The sequence below is a fragment of the Pinus tabuliformis genome, chromosome 7 (assembly GCF_031772625.1).
Source record: "Pinus tabuliformis cultivar Carrire ecotype Pingquan chromosome 7, CPIR1, whole genome shotgun sequence".
Taxonomy (NCBI): domain Eukaryota; kingdom Viridiplantae; phylum Streptophyta; class Pinopsida; order Pinales; family Pinaceae; genus Pinus; species Pinus tabuliformis.
Window position 1 is genome coordinate 1,375,930,912 of NC_142293.1, and position 17,456 is coordinate 1,375,948,367.

A 17,456-nucleotide genomic window follows, 5' to 3' on the forward strand; every position below is an offset into this window, starting at 1 on the left:
TGAAGTCTTATTTCTTTATGGATTAGATGGACATCTATTCTTTATATATGCAGCACATAGAACAGCATCAACCCAAAACATTATCTTTATATTTTTTAAGAAGAGCATGGATCGTACCATATTTAAGATTGTCCTATTCAATCTTTCAGCTACACCATTCTGTTGGGGATTATAAGGCACAGTTGTTTGATGTTTGATCCCATGTTGGCAAAGATAGTTTTCAAATTCATTTGTTGTGTATTCTTTTCCATTACCAGTGCGAATAGACCCAATATGAGATTGTGCATCATTTTCAATCCATTTATGAAAATTCTTGAATGTTTGAAAAGCATCAGATTTGTTCTTCAATAAAGAAAACCCAACACATTCTGGTGTAGTCATCAATAAATGTCATGATATATTTATTTCCATTTGCAGAAGGAACATGCATTGGACCACATAAATCTGAATGAATGAGTTCAAGTTTTCTATGTGCTCTTGAATGTGAATCATGAAAAGACTGTTTGCTATGCTTTCCTAGAATACAAGCATCACATTGCTTAAGTTTCCTAGGAATTGTAGGCAAACCAGCAACACCATTTTTCTTCAATAAGCGGAGACTATCATAGTTCAAATGTCCAAATCTAGCATGCCATAATAAACTTGATGGAAGCGTACCTTCTTCATGATGAGAAATGTTGTGTATGAGCAGAGGTTCCTTGCAAATTGAGAAGCCTTTCTTCTTCTATTCCCCTCATGACAAGTGAGTGGTCAGATGTTTTTCTTACCTCAAGCTTGCCATCAAACATATGAATGGAGTGACGTTGCTGGCAGATGTGGACCAAGGATAGCAAGTTTCTCTTGAGCTATGGGAGATATAGAACATGATGCAGAAGAAAGTCTGGAAGACCAGGCAGTTTAAGCCTGATTGTGTCAAGCCCTGATGGCTTGATTTTTGATTGGTCTGCAAAGTATACTGCTCCATCAACATTATGAGTGAAATCTTCAAAAAAATCTTTTCTATGAGTCATGTGGCAGGTTGCTCCTGAATCAAGCAACCAATCAGCAAAGCTTATGCATTAATCAACATTAACTAATAATCCCCCATTTGAAGTTTGACATTTTCACAGCGGCCTTCACATTTCATTGTCCCCCCATCAGCAATTTGGACTTGGAAGTTAGAAACTGTTCGGACAAAACAATGCACTGCTTCTGCGACTCTTTGAGGGATAAAATTATGTGTACTACCACTATCAATCAAGACTACTACTGGGTGATGCTTGATAAAACCTCTGATTTTGAGAGTTTGGGGAGAAGAAATCCCTACCAAAGCACGCAGCGAGATAACTGGTTCTTCAGGTACATTGTCCTGCTAGTTGTCCTCTTCTTCCTCCTCTGGTTCCTCAAGTGGTGGGGCTTCCTCCGATGAACTGTAATCAGTAGCATCAATTTGAAATAATTTGGGCTCCTTGCATTTATGCCGGGGGAGTATTTCTCATCACAATAGTAACACAATCCTTGCTTTCTTCTTTCCACCATTTCTATTGGTGACACATTTTGAACCTTAAGTGTTTGGGTAGTGCTTTGAGCCTGTGTGGGGTGACCCTTGGCAATGAAATTTGGGCGATTAGACTGGGCCACTAACGCACATTCGACTTCACGAGCTATCCTGCAAGAATGCAACCATGAGCTAGGGTGGTGTAGTCGAACGTGAGCTTGTATGGCTTCTTTGAGACCACTGACAAAACATTCCACGTAGAACTCATCGCGTAGACCTCCAGTGCGGAAAGATAAGGCTTCAAAGGCTGCAATATTCATTCACTGTTCCTGTCTATCAGGGCATTAGTGAGACGACCCAAAAAATCAAATTCATGGTCAAAGCGATCCGTAAGAGCTTTTTTGAATGTCTGCCAAGTCAAGGGCCTTCCATAGCAACGTTGATGCCATTGCCACCATTGCCATCTTTCATTGTCCAAGTACATGATAGCCACACTAAGTTGAGTCGCATCATCCAGGATGTAATTCACTCCATTTGTGCTATCAATGCAGCTGGGTGAGGGCCATCAAATTTATACATATCCAGCTTGGGTGGCCGCGGATGGGATTATTGGTGGGTACCAAAGAGGTGAAGGGACTGGCTAGACTCGCCCTCAATGTTTTCATTACCAATACTGCCTCCGCACGTTCCTCCACCTTGCCCTTAGAGAGTGTTTCATTTAAGTTCTTCAGCTGCAACATGACATCTTTCAATTATGCTACAAGGTTGTCAATCCTCTAATTGGCCATAGCTTGAGCTCTAGTTTGTACCATGCATCGATTCGATGTACTTGAAATTTGGGACTGCCCGAAATTTTTTGCACTAACAATTGAATGGTACCACCTTGCTCAACTCGTCGACCTGATTCTTATGGGCTAAGTCACCAGAAATGTCAATGCTGCCCAAAGTCCTGCAAAAATCACGCCCAGGTATAGGAACCCACACAATTAGTCAAATCTGAATGGCAGATCTGATTGTTGCGATGGCTACAGAACCCAAACTGCTAGATTTGGATGGTGGATCTGATGGATCTGAGAAATCTGAATGGTTGATCTGGCAGAATTGATTGCTGCTATGGATCTGATGGATCTGATAGATCTGAACGGCAGAACTGATTGCTGCTGCTACGACAAAACCCCACTTGCGAGATCTGATTTGGCAAAGATTATGCGTGATCCAAAGATAGAGAAGGGAACTATGGTCTCCAGGAGTGTCAGGTGCTACAGATCGCAATATACATAAGGGTCTGACAGTAGTACTTGGCCCAATTTTTCAGGGCACTAACCAAGGAGGATCAACCGTACCCTTAGCCGTACAACCCGACTACCCTATCATACGCGCGAGTAATCTCTCCAAGTGTTGTTCTCGGTGTATTGTAGCAGCAAGACGGCCGACTGTCTATCTATGGTTTCAAGGGAGCTAGGGGGCTTTTGATATACCTAGAGGGTACTTGGAAGACAGTCCGTGCGCAGTTTTGTCTAATGCGCTACTACTCGAAGGGGTACCCACAGGGGTTACAAGGGAGTCCAACAAGCATGACCACCTCTTGTATTTCCTACGTGCATGCCTCCCCAAATTCGCAGGTTTATGCGTTTAATGACAGATCCTGTGGTTTAAAGACGCTGGAACACGTCTCTAGCAAAAAAAAAAATTGCTAAAAATTGGAGATCCCACGAGCCCTGGAAAGTGCTCTAATACCACTTGTTATGCTCTTAACCTACAAGACGATACCAGAATACCAAATATGTGAAGAAATATACCTAGAACATAAAACAATGAGAAGTAACAGCAAGTATTTTATTATTCAGAAAGCAATGTTCACTTGCCTCTTCGAGGGGGCAACCTCCAATAGAGCTTAGCTCAATTACAAAATAAGACACGATGCTCCTCAAGGGGAGTCTCTATCCTTTATATAGGATTCATACATGCAATACCATGATTCTTATTAATACCATCTATCTAATACCATGGCCCATTTGCAACTAACTCTGGTCCCTTTATTAAATGTGGGTTAACCACTTACAATTATTAATATGGGCTTTATTGACTCTTTAATTAACTATAACTATGACCTGATCCTATTACATAAATAAGGGGGTTAGGGTTGGACCCTAACAAAATATGGAATTTTTAACAAGGCATTTGGCCCCATCCATGCTCTCCTAAACAAGAAACTTGTCCAAGATAAATATACATTTGATAAACCTCACATGTTTAGGACATATAACCTTGTGTAGGATGTATTTGAATTAGAAAGCAAGTGCTTTATACATATGCTTGTAAGAGACATTCAATAAGGTAATCAAACACCTAGTGGTGATAAGTGGTGGGTCCCTTATCTTGGGAATAAACTTAAATCAAATATATGTTGATAAGCTCTCCCAAATATTTCTTCAAAAAAACTTCCTTGTACACATTTAGGAAGTCAAGCCCAACAAATTCCTACATGGTTTTGTGGAACTCAGACATCTATCCATCAATCCTAGGGGACTCGTCATTGACCATCACTAGCAATGGATTTTTTAACTCTATCAAAGTCAACTCCTTATCACAAAATATTCATTTTTTAAGAGACCATTGCCTATTAAGTAAAATGTTAATTCATGTTTGCTTTCTTGCCTTACATTCTTATGTCAGTGCTTGCAATTGGAAAACGACGTGACAGTGGCTAAAAAATTATTACACAATAGATTTTACTAAGTAACTTAGTGATTGAGAGTCTTTAGGATTGCAAGCCATTTTGTAACTTCATTAAAAGCTAAGGTTGAGTTTTGTAGATTGGTTGTTAATTCTTAGTTAGTGAACTTGTGCTCAAATTTGTGCTCAACGAGCTCAACAAACCTCATCCATTTTTAAAAAAAGTATGAGCTTGGCCACTCTAATTTAAGGGCTTCATAATAAGGAGTGAATAGATGGGAACGAGATAGTTTTTCAAAATGTTTTTTGGAAAACTTATGGAATTGTTGTAGCGGCTACAACCACCCTCCAAAATTTTGGCCTGCACCTAATTTCAGAGCCTCCCTTGGGAGTTTCGCTTGATGACTACACACCCTCAGGTTCACTCCGTGAGCCCATGGGAGTCTTTGCATCTGCCTTGCTTGTTCATTCCACCCAAGTTTCTGCATGTTGGTGTCTAAGTCATGCTTGCGACCATGTTCTGGTTATGCTCAAGGTCTTCGCTTCGTGTGTACTTATTGTGTTCACTATGAAATCATCTCTCACACACACAGAGTCACATTCACTGTCGCACAAGCATCGCCATGGTCGATCAACGATCAATCACGAGTGTCACGCTTGTCTCTTGCACCATCGGTCAGTCATGTTGAACATGTGTGTCTAGATGTTTTGAGTCATTTTGTCGTCGAGTCATGTGAGTGTGTGTTTGCATGATCACCTATGCATCTTTCGATCATTCACACACTTAGTCATTTTGTTGAAGTTTTGATGACCAAACTCCCCTCTGAAAACCAAACCATCACCCCGCTATCGAATCGATCGACTGTCACCCAGAATAGCGCTAAAGCACTAGATCACAAACAATCCAATCAGTTTTCATGTTGACCACCCGGACAGTCGGACCTGACAGCCACCCTGGGACTGACTCCCCCAAAAAATTGTGCAAAGGCTACTGACTTTGTCCACTCTGCTGATTGAGGAAATTGTGCAGACAGGGCGAACAGACACCAAGTGCCCATCCCTGTCTCCCTCTGAAAATTGCATAGTTTTCCCAGTTATTCCTCCCAAAATTCAACTAGTTACTCATCCAGGAAATGCGTAGTTTTCATGAGTAGGCCTTCTGCTAGACAGCAGTCCACTCAGCTCAGAAACTGCGCAGAGACGATCAACAAACCAGCCTGTCAACCTCAGTGCAATTTTCCTCAACAACAGCTCCCAGTAGCAGACTACCAGTTCCCTCCAGGAATTGTGTAGTTTCTACTGCCAAGCTCCTAGCATCTGACTACATGTTCCCCTTGGGAATTGCGCACTTTCTACTGCGAGTGACCTAGAAGCCAACTGCCAGGTTCCTGACTAGTTCCTCCCAAAAACTGCACAATTTCTACTTGTTGATCCTCCTTGCAGCCTGGCCTGTTCCTCCTGAAAATTATGCAAATTTTTCCTTCCAGCCCCTGCTACCCACTCATTCCGGAAACTGCGCAGATTCTGCCTGCCTTGCCTTCTTGCAGCCCGGACTGTCCCTCCCAAAAGTTACGTAATTTTGCCTTCCAACCAAGCCAAACCTCGCGAACAGTCACTGTCGACTTGGATTTCCCATCTTCATCGCTCAGTGACTATTGCCCAGTTTTCATCAACAGTGCCCAGAGCCATCATCCCACTTCTCAACCTTGCTGCCTCTCCCAATCACCTGCATCAGAAGTGATCATGTGTCATGGTAGACTAGGAGGTTTTGGGATTTGATTGTGTCGCATCATGAGTGACTGCAGGCACAGGTACACTAACAAACATGGCACGACAATGAAAGGGATGAACGAAGGGAGCACATGCAAAAGGACAGGTTCACCAATAGATGAACGAATGATGCATGCAAAGAGATGTGCTCGTGAATGGATGATCATGTAAAGATGTGTTCGTAGACAGACAGATGATAAAACATGCAAGATGTGCTCACGGACGAATGTGTACATTTTGCGAACAGATGAACCTGTCAAGCCTTCCAACATGCAAGCAAGGAACAACATGCCAAAGCATCATCAAGTGAACCAAATACCATCGAAGACTCCGCCCACTTTGCCATGCGGAGGTGAAGTTGTGCTACACCATGAGGACATCCATCACCTAGCATCATTGTAGCTTGACATGCACTTCAACAACAGCACGAATGTACTAGCACTGTCATGTCAAGTCATGTCGTGAGTCATGTCGCCCACATCTCTACTATGGGCCATGTTTAATGTAATGTGGAAGTCCAAGAGACCCACTTGTTGTACAAAGATTCATGAAAAGTCGAAAAGTCATGGAAGTCAAACAGTCATGAGGGTAGTTGAACAACCACAAGGGTCAGTTTAGCCCTTGGCTATAAATACCCCCTCATTTGTACATGAAAGGACTTTTCCCCTCAGCTCCTCCACATAGCCAAGAGAGTCTGTAATCTTTTCTTTGAGGAGTAAGTAGTGACTCCAACGCCCTGCTCACGGGGTTAGTGATGTAGGGTGTAACAATGTGTCTTGGAACTTTCACTTAATTCAGAAGCCTGCTAACAGGCCAACACATTTCACAAATGTATTGTCACTGTTGTAAGACCAATCTTGAACACTTGTAATGCATGTTGCTTTAACCTATGTTGAACACTTGAACTATTTCACTTGTTGTAATACATAATCTGTTAATGGAAATGTGTTGCATATGTTGTTAACGTTGTCTCGCCCATGGTGGCTATCTCCTCGAACATCAAACATACCTTTCACATAAAGCTTGTTGTAACAACCATTGCACTCATTTGTACTCATCCGTTGAGTGTTGTACGTGTTATCTTACCTTGTGTGTTGTGGCTGCCGCATCCATGTGGACTGCTCCTCCGAAAGCTGTGCACGTCCTGTTGTGTTGTGTGTTCCTAGCCGAGTTGGAACTTCATCCCAACCAACTTGGGACTCACTCTCACCCTCTCCCCTTACAGTGAAAGAACCATTGACACAAGTACACTATCATTCACCAAGCACGCGAACCTCACTTCTCAAAGGCAAAGAAGACCACTCTCTCGTGCTGACAAGCAAGAGTTGAGGCAAATCATTAAGACAATGGCAACCGGGCCATCATACTATATGGGACTCCCACACCAAATGGTGTGAGGTATAGTTGGGACTTCATATCGAGGTGATCCCTTGAATGTTGGTGGGTCCTGCACCATCAACATTTATGGCGCTAGAAAGAGGGAATCCAGTTGTATATTGATGAATATCCCCTCACACTCATTCATTAACCATCTGGTCAAGGCAGTAACGCACACTCCCTCTCACCTACACGTGACTCTGCAATTGGTTACTCCTCACCACCCAGGATTGAACATGAGATTCCATATCAAGACCTTCACTCCATTCGTCCCATCACTTGTCGTTCACGAAAGAAGTCGAACTAATCCCAGACATACAACATCTTCCACACACAACTAGGAAGCCAAAAGCCACTCCCACATGAGTTGTTATATCATCGGTGGAAGAAGCGGTCCTTGCCACACTTGAAGGTCTGGAAGAAGCTATTGATGATAGAGAGGAACCTCCGATCTTCTGGCAAGGTGAACAAGATGCTCTTGTGATCTTGGCATCGAACTTCGGTACAGGAGGCAGAGGGGAAGGCAGCGGAGGAGGTGGAGGTAGAGACGAACCAATGGACTCAGAGCCGGAACCATCAGATTCTGAAAGAGAGGAAGAGGACAAGGAAGAAGAAGAGATGGCTAACCCAAATCTTAAATGGATGACTCAGGGACCATTATCTCTCCTGATTGTTCTACACAAGATGTCGAGGCAAGCAGAGAGAATGAAAATCAAGTTCGACCTTGACAACACGGTGAAGGTAGAAGACCATTTAGAAAACTTCTACCTACAGCTGCAGACCCTTGAGGTACAACATGTAGATTGTTCCCATGTACCTTGGATGGTCGCACAACTGCTTGGTATAACATCCTTCCACCGAACTCTATACATAACTGGGTTGCATTGAAATGCAAGTTCCTTGAGAATTTCGTTGATGACAAGACCCCAGCCATGCCACTCAAAGAGTTGGGAAGCCTTGAGATGGAGGGAAAAAATAAAGTGAAAGATTTCAATAAGAGGTTTACACGTATATTAAAAAAATTCACAGCAAACACTAAACCTCATGACTCCATCACCATTGATTACTACACATCCGCACTGCTGACCAGTGTCGTGCAGTTCATCAAGTGAGCTATGAAACCAACACTTCTAGAAAATTGTGAAGAGGCTATCACTGTTGAGAAAGACCTGCGTGTAATTGGAGTCATCAAGGATGATGAATCAGCCAAGGACTCCAAGGATGTGAGTATGAAGTCCCAAGCAGTGGCGAGCAAGTGTAGAGACAACGAAGCAACCGATATTGAGACCCTCACTCATCCTGTCAAGAGCTTGACCACTGAAGTGTCCAAACTCAAACAACGTAAAATAGACACTTTTCCAAGCAAGCACCCGCCCAGGCAGAGATAGGCAAGCAGCTCATCAAGCACCAGCCGGTTCGCTTCAAAAACTGTGCAGAAGCCTGTGTTCCAGCTCGAACAGTGTGCAAATCCTAAGTTATGTTCTTTCCACGAAGAACATCACCTCGAGAACTCTTATTCAGACTCAAAGCAAGTCACAAGTGCTTTCTACAGTCATACACTCAATGTAGGAAGCAATATGCAGGAGTAGCCGGAAGACACTACCGATCACGAAGTGGTTGCACCTTATGTGCCATCAAGCTCTGGGCATGTGGTGAACGTGTATCAGTGCTCACAAACAATGTCAAAGACGAACACCGAGAAGCAGCCCCGAAAGAAAACTGACCATTACAATCTTAGGAGTAAAGGGGCTCCCCCTACACTTGGGGAGATGCAAGAAAAGCTCAGACTGTTGATAAGGAAGGTTGATCCATCGGCCGCCCCAAAGCAGAAAACACAAAGCAAGTCTGGGAAGATAGCGACAGACAAGAGCGCATCCATGAGTAACAAGTTTTAAAACACTCCGTCGGACAACAAGAACACTTGTTCTACTCTAGACACCTCGGTAAGTCTACCACCTCTGGACTACAACGTTATTAATGAAATGAAGAAAACTCAAGCAAACATCAGTTTGTTCGAGTTAGCTAAGATCCAGAGTTAGCTAAGATCCAGAGTTAGCGAGATATCCTGCTGCGTGCATTAGGATAGACAATAATAGACAACGTAGCCTCTACCAGCAAGGGAGCAAGCACACCTCTCATATCACTTTCCATTGTGCTCAATACACTCTGAATGGAAGAAGCAAACTCAGTTTTCCCTCCATTCCTACTTTCATTTGAAGTTTTTAACTACAATGTTCACAACTGCTTGGTTGATTCTGGAGCGACAACCAATGTCATGCCACTCTCCATTGCTAAGAATGTTAATGCGCAATGGAGCGAGACATCCACATGAATCATACAACTTGATCAAACATTAATACCAGGCATTGGTGAACTACGAAATGTGATCATCCGACTATCCCATGACAATCGAGTCCACTAATGCATCAACATAGTTTTTGTGGACATACCAGAAGCATATGGTCTATTAATCAGCAAAGACTAGTCTAGCAAGCTAGATGAATATTTTGCTACAGACTGGTCTCACATGTGGCTTTTGTACAAGGGCAAGTGCAACCAAATCTGGGTAGAATCTGAGAGGTACATGAAACATAATGTCACTCCCCTCAATAGTGAGAATAAATAGTTGGCCTTCACAGAACTCATGTTTGGCAACTGCCTCCTTAAGACAACATTGGGGTGTTATCCTGCACGGCCAGCTCCAACCCCACCAGATGCGCAGTTGGGACTCCTTCCTTACCCAACTGATGGTAATGAAACTTGTACAACACATTGTACCAATAGTAGCAGTAGTAGCAGCAACAGTAGTAGTAGTAGTACTAGCACATCAAGCGGTCCATGTACAAATGAGTTGTGGACCATGTACTTTGACGGATCAAAGACACAGGACGGCTCAGGAGCCGGGTGTGTTTTGATCGACCCTTACAATAGGAAGCATCTGGTTTCAAGTCGCTTGGAGTTCGAGTGCATGAACAATGTAGCAGAGTATGAAGCACTCGTGTTGGGCTTACAGAAGCCCATCAGCCTCAACATGGTCATGCTCAAAGTGGTAGGTGATTCAGAGATAGTGGTACAGCAGGTACGTAACACCATTCACTTTATCACTGCATCTCAAAAGTTACCAACAAGAGGTATGGCAACTAATCTCAAACTTCCAAGCATTTAATATCATTGTTGTACCACGTATGTGTAATGCAGTTTCCAATGCTCTGAAAAATGCAGCCTCGAAAATTTCACCCATTAGGGACATATTTACTATTGAAATTTTGTACAAACCATCTCTCCCAAACAACATAACTAATTTACGCGTGTTTAATGATGATTAACAGATACTGCATTTCATGGCCAACGTTGACGTCTTCAAAGATGCAGTGATAGATGATGATAAGCATGAGCACTCTCTGCAAGCAGAAGCTAGTAACAGGAAAGGCCACCTTATCACAAAAGGTGTGGCAACATTAGAAAAGCTTTATGACTTGCAAGAACATTTTCAGGGGCCAAGGAACAGCAAGACCCACAGTTCCACCATGAGGCATGAACTGATAAACCTGGGAACGGAACAAGATTTGAAGTTTGTCGATCTTGGTATGTGTTGTACATGACAAGAGCGGCAGGACTTTGTCTGCTTGTTCAAACAGTCCCAAGATGTGTTCACATGGACGTATGATGATCTAAAAACTTATGACACATGGATCATCCAACATATCATCCCAATCAAAGAAGGAATCAAGCCATATCAACAAAAGCTGAGGAAAGTACATCTGTCACTTGAACCCATCATACAGAAAGACCTTACTAAGTTGTTGGATGCATGGATCATATATAAAGTTCGCCATTCCACATGGGTCTCCAACCTTGTTCCTGTACGTAAGAAGTCCAAGGAAATCCACTTGTGTGTCAATTTCCGGAATGTAAACCACGCCTCAGACAAAGACAACTACCCCGTTCTGTCTATGGAGCACATCTTGCAAACAGTATCTGGGGCACAGATGTTCTCTCTTCTTGACGGTTCTCAGGATACAATCAAGTTCTGGTAGCAAAACCTGACAAACTCAAAACTACTTTCCATACCAAGTGGGGTACATTCGCTTATAGACGAATGTCGTTTGGGCTTGTAAACGCAGGCGCAACATTTCAGCGCACCATGGACATCGCCTTTTGCAGACTCATTGGATAGAGCGTAGTGGTATACCTTGATGATGTGACTTTTTTCTCAAGAAGACGAGAATACCACATACACCATCTGAAGAAAATATTTGAGCGATGCCGGAGATACGAGATTTCCTTGAATCCCAAAATGAGCATATTCACACCGTCGGAGGGGAACCTCCTCGAACACATTGTTTCCAAAAGTGGGATCAAGGTGGATCTAGACCGGGTCCAAACCATTATACAGGTCCCTTACCCAGTCAACAAGAAAGTCATGCAATCCTTCTTGGGCAAGATAAACTTCCTCCGGAAGTTCATCTCGGATTATGCGTAGATAGTCAAGCCCATGCAAGACATGATCAAGAAAGATGTAGTCTACAGCTGGGGTAAGAAGGAAAAGTATGCATTCTCCCGGATCAAGCAGGCCATTGCAGAAGCACCTGCGCTCTACAGCCCAGATTTCAAGAAATATTTCCTGCTATACACCTTCACTTCCGATAATTCACTAGTTGCAGTACTCACTCAGAAGGACGAAGCTAATGATGAACGTCCCATCTCCTTCATGAGTGCAAGCATGCAAGGACCAGAGCTCAACTACCTCGCCATTGACAAGAAAGCTTATGCAGTTTACAAGGCGGTGAAACACTTCAGGCCCTACTTGTTGAAGAACCACTGCATAGTCTTCGTCCCCCACCCAGCAGTCCGCACATTGCTTGTACAACAAGAACTAGGTGAATGACATGCGAACTGGATGACAGGCTTGCAAGAGTATGATCTTGAAATCAAGCCATTGCACACGATCAAAGGACATGGGCTCTGCAGACTTGCAGCTGAAGCAGTGCATGCTTCGGAGAGCAAAGAAGAGCTCGCTGGGTGGGAGCAGGAAATTGAGATGTATGATATAAGGCGAGCAACACCCTTTGAAGACAAAACCTCTCGATACACATATGTGCGCCAGTACCTTGAGCATAACACCATACCCTCTCACTTTTCCATCAGACAAAAGAGGGCATTGCACCTAAAAGTCTTAGCATATCAGTCGGTGCACAAAGTGCTTTATAGAAAGCACAGTAATGGAGTTTTGCTCAGGTGCCTGGAGGCACATGAATTAGAGAAGATACTTCAAGATCTGCATGGCGGACCCGTCAAGGGTCACTTTGCGGGAAACACCACTACACACAAAGTTATGCGAACTGGTTTTCACTGGCCTACATTATTCAAGGATGCACCTGCGTATGCCCACAAGTTCCCGTTCTATCAGTGATGCGCCACAGAAAACGAAGATCAACAGCCCCACTGCACCCTATTGCAGTGACTGAACCATTCCAACAGTGGGGCCTGGACATCATTGGGGAAATTTTCCCTCATTCATCAAAGCAACACCGCTACATCCTAACAAAAACTGACTACTTCACGCGGTGGACAAAAGCAGTTCCACTCAAACAAGTGAACGACCAGGAGGTCATTGGCTTCCTCCAGTAGAACATCATCTCACGCTTTGGTGTTCTGGTATCACTTGTTTTTTATAATGAAACTTATTTTTCGTCTTTGAAACTCTATGACTTTGCATTATAGAATGGTATTGTGTTAAAGCATTCATCTAACTATTACCCACAAGGAAACGGTCTAGCAGAGTCCACGAATAAAAACCTCATCCGTATAATCAAGAAGATCGTTTTCTCTAAGCAGCGCAACTAGCATACCGCCCTGACGAATGCATTATGGGCTGATCATGTAACACCCAAGCCCTCTCTAAATACCTCACCGTACTTCCTGGTTTATGGTAAAGAAGCCATCCTTCCGCCAAATATCTACTTGCCTGCACTTTAGCTTTCCCAAGAATCCCAAGGCAAGCCTTTCCAGCTAGTTCAATGTAGGATGGATGCCCTCCATAAGCTTCAGGAAGAAAGGATGAAAGCAAAAGAAAAATTCACACTCCACCAGAATCATATCAAGAGATGGTTCGATAAGAAATCTGCATGGAAAGCTAACTTTGATTTTGGTGACTTAGTTTTGAAATGGGATAAGCCCCATGAAGACAAAGGCAAACATACGAAGTTCTAGTCCCTATGGATTGGTCCATACATAGTCCACAAGAATCTTGCCCCACACACGTATCATTTGCAATCACTTGACGGGAGGATTGACAACCTTCCTATCAATGGCCAAGATCTCAAGCATTATTTTCAGTAGGTCAGGCCACACCCATGCCATGTACATAGTCTGCTTGCTGCTTATTGTTTTCATCTTGTTTGCTTTGCTTATTATCTTTGTTTTTTTATGTTTGATTATGCTTACTATTTTCGTTTACGTTTGTTTTTTTACTTGGTATATTACTATTTTTATTTCCAGAAATAAGTGTTGTTGGGTTGTGTTATATTCTTTCCACGACTAGCATCCCTAGTTAACCGGGGGATTAGAGGGGGAGCAGAGCCCCCCCTTTGTTGCGCTGACTGCGCAGCGGGGAGGTCATAGGGGGTTTGAGGGGGGCGGTTAGACCCCCTCTACGAGGTCCGAGGTAGCGTCCCGGGGAAATTTTTTTTGGACTCTATATTAGGTGGGTGGACCTACCTGTGGTTTTGTGCATGGTTTTCGCACATGGTTTTGGGCGCGATGGTATTCGGTCCATGGTATTGGATGCTTCGACATGTATATATATGTATTGTAACATTGAAAGGAACATAATGAAAAATCAATCTGGCAGTCCCGGTTTTGGGATCCAGGGGAAAATCTTTGTGTATATTTGTTTTATGTGTTATGCTCTCGCTATTGTTTATTTTCTGTGTTTTAGAATTCACATGCTGGTAATTTTTGTATGGGTTTAAAACCTACAAGTGCTGCTAACTACTACGTTCTGGCTTTTGAATAGAGAATGTGGTTGAAATTTGAAGAGACTTGTGACACTACAGCACTTGGCCAGTCTTGTATCTGTCTTCTCTGTGCTTGGTTATAACCTTCAACCGATGAAGTCTTGACGGAAAATATGAGCCGTCTGTAAGGGAATTTTTGGTCCAACCATGAACCTGTGTCGACACTGGGAAGCCCCATGCCTATACGCAGTCTTCTTCTCTGTGTGTTCAAACTCATCCAACTAGTAGAAATAGAGAAGGGGAAATCCAAACGAGCAAACCTATGTCAGACGTCTTACATGCTTCTCTGAAGGAACAACCTCTTCTGCTCTCAATAAGTCAAGATCCCTCTTTCGCCCTAAAAATAAATAAGTGCCTATGCACAATCCTCTTGAAAAATACAAAGGCGAAAGAAGAGAAAGGCTTCCTATGCATAAAGGTGAAGCATGCAACTCCACCGGGGTACTGACCAAGCTCATTGGCAGTGGAGCAATGTGTGCGTTCCTGCGTGACTCTGTCGGGGTACTGTCTAGGCCTGTTCGTAGCGGAGCAACACCAGAGATGAAAACTTATACTCTGAAAATCTTCAACTCGCGAGCTAAACTACCCTTCTTGTATTTGAAACATTGAAATCCAAGCTGAACTTTTGATTGTGTTTGACTGAGTTGGCAAAGGGTGAACCATGTTTGTCCATGGGGTAAGTGGGGAAGCTGAAGTAACCCGCCCAGTGATTCAATACTCCCCGAAATACCAAGGCCTTGTGCTAGAAATGAAACAAAACAGAGAAGCTAGAGTTCTACAAGTGTGTCGCCAAGTGTTGTAGCAGCTGTTAACACCCAGGTTGTTCCCTATGACTCCCAAGGGAATACGGCCGGGGTAACCACTAACCAATCTTTGGATCACAGTTTCTAACCGAACTGTAATCAGAGAGGGCTCTCTCTTTTTGATTTGTCTCTGTTTTGATAGAGTTTTAGGCTAGCTATTATGCTCAGGTTTTTGGTTTATGTTTTGGTTGAAGGACTTCTTTCAGTGCTTAAGATGTAGTGTTCAGACAGTAGTATATCATTGGGCAATGGAGTCTAGAGCTGTGAAATGTTTTGAAATGCTGGAGTGATGATGTTCAGACTGCAGGGCCTATTGAGTATCTCAAACAAACAAAATTTAAACTTAAATGGTGATGTATGGTCAGCCAACAGAAAGCAATTAAGAATTCTCCATTAAGCTGGTGATGTGAAAGTGAAACATGTTGCTCAGGAGCAAACTTGAATTCCTGAAACAAAGGTCACTGTGAAAGATATATTCTGAAAGTGCAGCAATTAAGAATTACACTTATCAAGATTATAGCTGAAGAAAACATTCATTAACAACATAGATTGAACTCAGGGTATTGCATGAATAAGTCCTGAAGGTTATTCTTTTTCTTTGTTGCTAAACACTTAGAAGTTAGAAACATATATGGATTGTAAAAGATTGAAACACATAACAAAGAGAGTTACAGAAACTTATTGTATTATGAAGTACACAGGAATCCTGCAGTTTTCAACAGACACCAGAACGCATTCAACACTTCAGAACTCCGAGAAATTCCATCACTTTCTTTATTAAACTCTGAAAGGATTACAGCATAAGAACTTCTTCAAGAGAAATCAACAACAACCCCTGCAAGCTTGTGCGAGGGGCAAATATATACAATCCGTTGTACAAAATATCTGAGTGCTAAGTTATCTCAGAAATGAATACATTCACCAACTTTTCAAGATATTTGATAAGAAAGTTATTACATCATTGAATACAAAGTAAATGCATCTTTATGTTTGTCAGAAGATATTTTGGCCTTTGGAGGCCACTGAGTCGGTTGGAGTGATCTGCGTTAATGCTGGAAAATGCGCTGATGTGGCTGCTCCGCTGTAAATTTTCGGCCCTGTCACCTGTAGCTGTCCGTCTTGACTTGCTGGCCAGGACTTCTGCTGAGTTGGCTCAGCTTTTATCTTTCATGCATGCTGATTCCTTTAAACTGTCCTGTGTATGACAATTTGCATTTTTCATGAACAAAATTTATTGAATGGCTTCCTGTTTATAAAATCATCTGTATGGCCTTAGTCCACCATTCTAGTGTAGGTAGTTGATGCCTGAGAATTGCATCCATAGTCTCCTCTGCCTCTGTATATTTGTAAAAATTGGGAGGCACCTCAAACAGATGTTTAATTTCATTCATTATAAAAAATAAACTTTCTACTCTATTGTAGAGAGTCTGTCCTGTGGCTGGCCCTGTTTCCTCTGAGGTGCTGGGCTTCTCATTGATCTGACTTGTGGCAAATGCATTAACCCTTTTAGCATACTGCTCATGAGTAAACAGTCTCCCTGCGCTGTTCAGTAAGCCAGGGAGCCCTCTGTTTTCTAATACCTGAAATTTCTCTAAAAACCTGTTTACCTCAGTCTGCATGTCCTGGGTTCTTCTCTCTAAAGTCTGCACCAAGTTTCTCAGTGTGAGAACCCTCTTGATTAACTGAATGTGCTCAGTTCTGTTTGAAATTCCCATGGCAGCCAACTGAGTACTTGTTCTATTGTTAAGCACATTAATCATCCTGGTGGCAATTTCAGGCATATTGCTTAGAGCAGCTCTTGACCTCTGAATTTCAGTCTGTGCTTTTGGAATGAGCTCTAACTGCTCATGGATTGTTTCAATATATTGCCATTGGTCATTAATAGATTGGCCAATGTTAGCCCACAGCACTATTTTAAGCTCAGCCACAACCTTATCTAATTTGAGCTCATTCTCTAGCTCTTTGATCCTGTCTTTGAGGGCTTTTATCTCCCTGCCCTTTTCTGCCACAGACTGCTTGGATTTGTCATATCTATCATTTACTTTGGCCAATTTATCCCTGGTCTCATTCAGCTCTGTCATTTGAGCTTCCAGGGCCTGGATCTCATTCCTCAGCTTTTGCATGTCCAGGCTTGGGGCCTGCTCTGTTGCTGGTGGTGCTGCTGAGGTGGATGTTGCTGCCTGTTCTGTTTGTTGAGGAGGAGGAACAGTAGTTGGAGCAGTCTCCTCAAGGTTTATTACTTCAGGAGGAGGCTGGGAGGTCTAACCTTCTTCTCTCTGCTTCAAAGCTGCCTGTAATGCTGCATGTGCAGCCTCTGATTCTCCCAGCTTTTCT